The sequence below is a fragment of the Cucurbita moschata genome, unplaced genomic scaffold, assembly GCF_002738365.1.
Source record: "Cucurbita moschata cultivar Rifu unplaced genomic scaffold, Cmos_1.0 Cmo_Scf00080, whole genome shotgun sequence".
In the NCBI taxonomy this organism is placed as follows: domain Eukaryota; kingdom Viridiplantae; phylum Streptophyta; class Magnoliopsida; order Cucurbitales; family Cucurbitaceae; genus Cucurbita; species Cucurbita moschata.
Window position 1 is genome coordinate 354,291 of NW_019268596.1, and position 6,565 is coordinate 360,855.

Consider the following 6,565-nt stretch of genomic DNA (forward strand, 5'->3'; position numbering starts at 1 on the left):
CTCGTGGTAGAATAGTACCCTGCCACGGTATAGACTTGGGTTCGATTCTCGACTGGAGGTGCATCTTGAAGATTCACAATGATGATATTGTGCATAATGTTCAAACTCAAACTTAGGTTTGTCACAATATCGTTTATATTTATAGAATTTACGAATAGCACTATCAAACTTTTTCTTTTTTTAAATCGTGAGGTGAACATAAAAGTTAAGGGCTTCAGAAATATGAGTAAGTTATGGATATGCCTGAAGTTACATGCACTAGTGGTCCAGTGGTAGAATAGTACCCTGCCACGGTACAGACCCGAGTTTGATTCTCGGCTGGTGCATCTTGAAGATTGGCAATGATGATATTAGTGCATGATGTTCAAACTTGGGTTTGTCACAATAGTGTTTATATTTATAGAATTTACGAGTAGAACTATCGAGCTTTTTCTTTTTTTAAATCGTGAGGTGAAACTAAAGGGCTTTAGAAAAATTGCATGACAAAAATACGAGTAAGTTATGGATATGCCTAAAGGAACATGCACTAGTGGTTTAGTGGTAGAATAGTACCTTGCCAGGGTACAGACCCGAGTTCGATTTTTTGTTGATGCATCTTGAAGATTGACAATGATGATATTAATGCATGATGTTCAAACTTGGGTATCAAACAGTGGTCTAGTGGTAGAATAGTACCCTGCCAGGGTACAGACCCGAGTTCGATTTTTTTATATCGAGATGTGAAACAAAAAGTTAAGGGCTTCAGAAGAACTGCATGACCAAAATATGTTTACTGTATGGAGTACCTGCCACGATACGGACCCGAGTTTCATTCTCGACTGGTGCATCTTGAAGATTAGCTATAATGATATTAATGCATAATGTTCAAACTTGGGTTTGTCACAATATCGTTTATATTTATAGATTTCACGAGTAGCACTATCGAGCTTTTTTTTTTTAAATCGTGAGGTGAAACTAAAAGCTAAGGGCTTCAGAAGAATTGCATGACCAAAATATGAGTAAGTTATGGATATGCCTGAAGGTGCATGCACTAGTGGTCTCGTGGTAGAATAGTACCCTGCCACGGTATAGACTTGGGTTCGATTCTCGACTGGAGGTGCATCTTGAAGATTCACAATGATGATATTGTGCATAATGTTCAAACTCAAACTTAGGTTTGTCACAATATCGTTTATATTTATAGATTTCACGAGTAGAACTATCGAGCTTTTTTTTTTTTAAATCGTGAGGTGAAACTAAACGTTAAGGGCTTCAGTAGAACTGCATGACCAAAATACGAGTACGTTATGGATATGCCTGAAGGTACCTGCACCAGTGGTCTAGTGGTAGAATAGTACCCTGCCATGGTATAGACCCGAGTTCGATTCTCGGCTGGTGCATCTTGAAGATTGGCATAATGTTCAAACTTGTGTTTGTGACAACATTGTTTAAATTTATAAATTTCACGAGTAGGACTATCGAGCTTTTTGTTTTTAAATCGAGAAGTGAAACCAAAAGTGAAGGGCTTCGGAAGAACTGCATGACCAAAATACGAGTACGTTATGGATCTTCTTTAAGGTAGATGCACCATTTCTATTGGTGGAATAGTATCCAGCCACGGTACAGGCCCGAGATCGATTCTCGATTGGAGCATCTTAAAGATTAGCTATGTTGATATGAGGTACATACCTGAGTTCGATTCTATGTTGGAGCAATGACGTGCATTTATACAAAAGACAAACACTTTTAATCCCTATTCACCTTGTTATATCAAAGATATAATTCTAATAATTTTTTAATTTAAAAAATAAAAGATCAAAGATTTGAGTTTTTCTCAACAGTAATACCTCAACATTAAACATTAAACAAGATATTGGTGTTGAGAAATAGAACCAAATTTACAATAGTAACATAAATTTAAAACAATCCTTAATAAGTTAACAAATTTACATTTGGAGTTAATTTCTCATTTCTTATCCCTTTAGGTTGGTTGATGTATTTATTTTAACCTTGAGTTTCAATTTTATTCAAAATATTCGAAATGAAATTAAAATTTGATTTATCGGCAACTGCATACATGACATGATTACTATGCATGAAAGAATTCATTTATAACGTTTCATAAACGGTGCTATAGGCTTAAATGTTCATAATAAATTTATTAAAACAATATTGTTATGGATGGAAAATAGATAAGATGAGTTTAAATAGTGCCCTTGTCTAACCTAAGGATCATTAAAAATAACATGAATACAACTACCTTAACTTTGGTTCCTTGGCCTTCAAAGCGACATTGTCATCTGTAAATGGGTGTCTTACCTTTACATGAAAATAAGAGTAGCATATGGTTTGAGTACTTTAATAAATACTCAATAAGTAACCTCACTGTTAGGGTCGGAAAATGAATCATGTGTAATATAGTTGGACATATCCTTTCATAAATGAATTGTGACATGGGTTTGGGCTTTGCTTTTCAGTCCGAGCAGGGTTGAATATGTTGTACTATCCTACATACAACCCATGAATGTGCACATTGGCCACCAGGTAGGCTCGTATAAGAGTACTCTGTGGGCTGGCTCGTCGACCTTGTGCACACTCACACTACCAAATACCATGAAGGGAAAAGACCCACATAATATCATAAGGAACATAAAATTGTAAGGAATGTGTTTGTACTAATCATAACGGCAAAGTATCTCGATGCACCTCCCATTAATAATACATGATTTTCTAATGTCTCAAAGTCACAGAGGGTACGTATTAACATGGTTTACATGACATGATACATGAAGGTTCATGCATCAAATAATATCGAAAACATAACATTGTTCTATGACATAACATAATCCTAGAATAGTGTATATGATATCATAGCATCACTTGTATGCAACATAACAACATAATTCTCCATTTATTATTCTCTAAAAAAAAATAGTCATTTTAAATAAATTTGTTAATTATACGTTTTATTTTTAGATATAAACTATCCATTGGTTTTGATCAACTCATGTTATTAGAAATTGAAGTAGAACCACGTTGTCCTAAATTGAACTCATTTCATCTACTCTAGTAAGAAAAATATAAACTTAATCTGTGCCTAAATTATAAACCCAAAATTTGATAACATAATTTTAAAATCTAAGAAAAACAACACAAAAATATAGTCAAAGTCATAAATTAATAGTTGAATCAACAATAATGTTGGGAAATGAGACAAAAATAAAGCAACCCTAATGACATAAATAAATGTGTTCAATTAGCGGGAAAAAAAAAAAAAACTAATCCAAAAGTAAAAGACATTTGTTATTACATAAATCAAACAAATGAAAGCAACAAATTCAACCCACCCAAGCTTGGAAGACATCAAACCCATTGGAGTTTGGAATGGAAAATATATAGATTTTTTCCTCTTTAGAAACATATAAAACTTGGAAATGGAACTTAAAAAATCTCTCTTTGAGGCAGGCGGGAACGAGACAGGTCAAGGGAGTTAGGAGGGGACAAGAATGGAGAATATAATCTCTGTCTCTAGTCCTAATTATGTAATAGGTAAAATTTTCTCCTCACTCCTTCCCTCATTCCCTATTTAAAGATTACTATGGAGAAATACATTTTGAACACTCAACTGATGTGTGAACCATTTTCGAGAAGTAGCAATAGTGAGTAAGCAACGAAATGTAGTAAACTTTGTTGTATTAGAAAATGTCTCTTTGTAATCAATATCTTCAACCTGAGTATACCCCTTTACTGCCGGATAAACTTTATAACGTTCAACAGAACCATCAGAGTTGTGTTTAATCTTGTACACCCAACGATAGCCAATAGCTTTATGACTAGGTGGTAGAGGAACGAGAGACCAAGTATGATTACGTTCCAAAGTTGCAATTTCAGCATTCATAGCCTGCTGCCATAATGGGTCGCCAACTACCTCATCATAAGTTTTAACTTATGTCGGGCTGTAATAAGAGATAGAAAAGCAGGTTGAGTAGGAAAAAGACTAGAGAAAGAAAGGTAATGATGAAGGGGATGCCTGGTGCTCATGTTGGGACTTGAGCTAGAGGTTAAATAATTGGCTGCATAAGACATCTCATAATTATTATGCCAAGCTGGAGGTTGTTTGGTACGAGTAGAACATCAGAGTGAAACTGGTGTATCAGGAGGGATAGGATTATAATTAGTGGGTGAATCTGGAGAAGGAATAGAAAGTGGAGGAGATGACGAAATAGAAAGTGGGATAGGATTAGAATAGATGTTTGAGTAGGATGAATCATGAAGTGGTAAAACGAGAGTCGAAGGAACTAATGTCAAAGTTTGTGAAGCTGATGAAAAAGGAAAAACATCTTCACATAATTTAACATCACAATGGATAAATAATTTGTGAGCTTGCATGTCATACAACTTGTAGCCTTTGTAACCACAAGTATATTCTACGAAAACACAAGGAATTGCCCGAGGTTCAAATTTTTGCTTAGGATGTACTACACTTGCATAACATTTACATTAAAAAACTTTAAGAAGATGAAATGTAGGTGGTTGTTTGTAGAGTGCTTCAAGGGATGTCTTGTTAGATAAAAATGGTGATGGTGTTCTATTTATAAGATTAACAACAATTAAAATGCACTCTCCCAAAAAATTAAGTGGGACGTGTGACTGAAAGAGGACAGACCTAGCTATATTTAGGATATGATGATAGCTACATTTAGGATATGACGATGCTTACGCTCTATGGCTCATCTTTGTTGGGGAGTATAAACACAAGTGCGCTGAAACTCAGTCCCATTGTCTGACCGTACTATCTTGATAGTAGTATGAAATTGAGTTTGAACGAATTTAACAAAGTTCATAAACAAATGATGTACTTCTGATTCATGTTGCATAAGAAAAACTCAAGTACATTGAGTAAAATCATCAACAATAGTGAGAAGAAAACGCAAACCAAAATGGATAGGAATTTTATGAGATCCCCAAACATCACAATGTAACATGTCAAAGGTAGAATGTGTTGTTATTGAACTTCTTGAAAAAAAACAACCTAGTTTATTTTGCTAACGTGCAAATACTACAGTTATGAGAAAAAGTAGCATTATTAAGATGAAATTGATCCGTTAGAAATTTAAAAAAGGAAAAAATAAATAGAATGACTTAGGCGTAAATGCCACAAATTAGATGATTAAGATACTTGATTAGTTAAAGATTTGATTGGAGATTAAGAAATATGATAGAGACCTCCAAATTGTTTACCCGAGCCAATCATCTTCCCCTTAGCCAAGTCCTGCATAACACAAGAATCAGGATAGAAGGTGACACAACATTTCAAGTCATTGGTAAGTTTGCTAATGGACAACATGTTTAAATTGAATGGAGACACACATAAAATATTGTTTAATTTAAGGCCAGGATTAAAGAAAACATTGACCGTAAATGACATATGTGTTGTTCCTTCGTTAGGCAATTTTATTGCAAATGTTTGCAGCCTTTGGTTCAGTCATAACAAAAGCTTTGCATACTATATGATTCGAAGCTCCACTGTCGAGAATCCATGAATTTGAACTAACAGAGTTAATGGATAATGTAGATACTAGAAATAATCCATGAATTAGATTTGTCACGACCCAATTTTTGACATTTCGAGAAATGGAACTGCAGCGAAAAGATAAATTTTGAAAAGACAATCAGCACCTGTTCAAAGAGAATACAACTAATTGATGTCCCACGTGAAATACAAGTAACAAACATTCCGGGTCGACACCCCTCTACTAGTGTCTCTTCAAGACTACTATTTATAAAACCATAAAGTCATTTTGAATAAGTGGTCAAGGTTTGTGCTTGCTAATCACACCATGTTTCCCTCCAAGATTTGACGAAAAGAATTCAAAATCGAACCCAAAAAATTATACAACTAATTCATGGCCCAGGTCGAATACAACTAAAACACTCCGGGTTGACACCCCTCTATGATAGTAGAGCTCCAGAGCATCTCCCCACCTTGACCAATACACTAGAAATGGAGAAACGTGTAAGTATAAAAATTTACTTAGGAACCAACCTACTTGTAGGCCCTCATCGCTTCCTTCTAATACTAGGTTTCCACGACTTTCATTTGGTCTATAGGACGTTGGGCTTACCCTTTACTGTGCTCTAAGCTACCGTGTATGTCCCGAAGTTCTAATTGATTCCTCATTAATCATCTACCTTTGTTGTCCCTAGTGCCTCTTCGATATTCGTTCCTAAAACAAAAAAGTTGCTTTGGGCGAGTGGTTAAGGCGTGTGCCTGCTAAGTACATGGGGTTTCCCTGCGAGAGTTCGAACTTCTCAGGCGATGAAAAAGATAAATATTTTACACTTTAATCAACACTCTGTGCGAGAGTTCGAACTTCTCAGGCATGAAAAAGATAAATATTTTACACTTTAATCAACACTCCGAGTCGAAACCCCTTTGTGGTAGTAGAGTTCCCGAGCAGCTCCCCACCTTGACCAGTACACTAGAACCTTCTTCTACTAAGTTTCCATCTCCCCACCTTGACCAGTACACTAGAAAAGGAGAAAGGTGTAAGTATACAAATATACTTAGTAACCAACCTACTTG

General features: G+C 35.4%; 2 non-coding genes across 2 annotated transcripts; both read left to right on the forward strand.

The window, feature by feature from the left end:
• The first annotated feature begins 255 nt into the window (after positions 1–255).
• On the forward strand, positions 256–326 carry TRNAG-GCC. Its single transcript has one exon. It is a non-coding gene; the product is annotated as a tRNA-Gly (tRNA).
• Positions 327–1,308: 982 nt separating this feature from the next.
• Positions 1,309–1,379, forward strand: TRNAG-GCC. Its single transcript has one exon. It is a non-coding gene; the product is annotated as a tRNA-Gly (tRNA).
• The last annotated feature ends 5,186 nt before the right edge of the window (positions 1,380–6,565 follow it).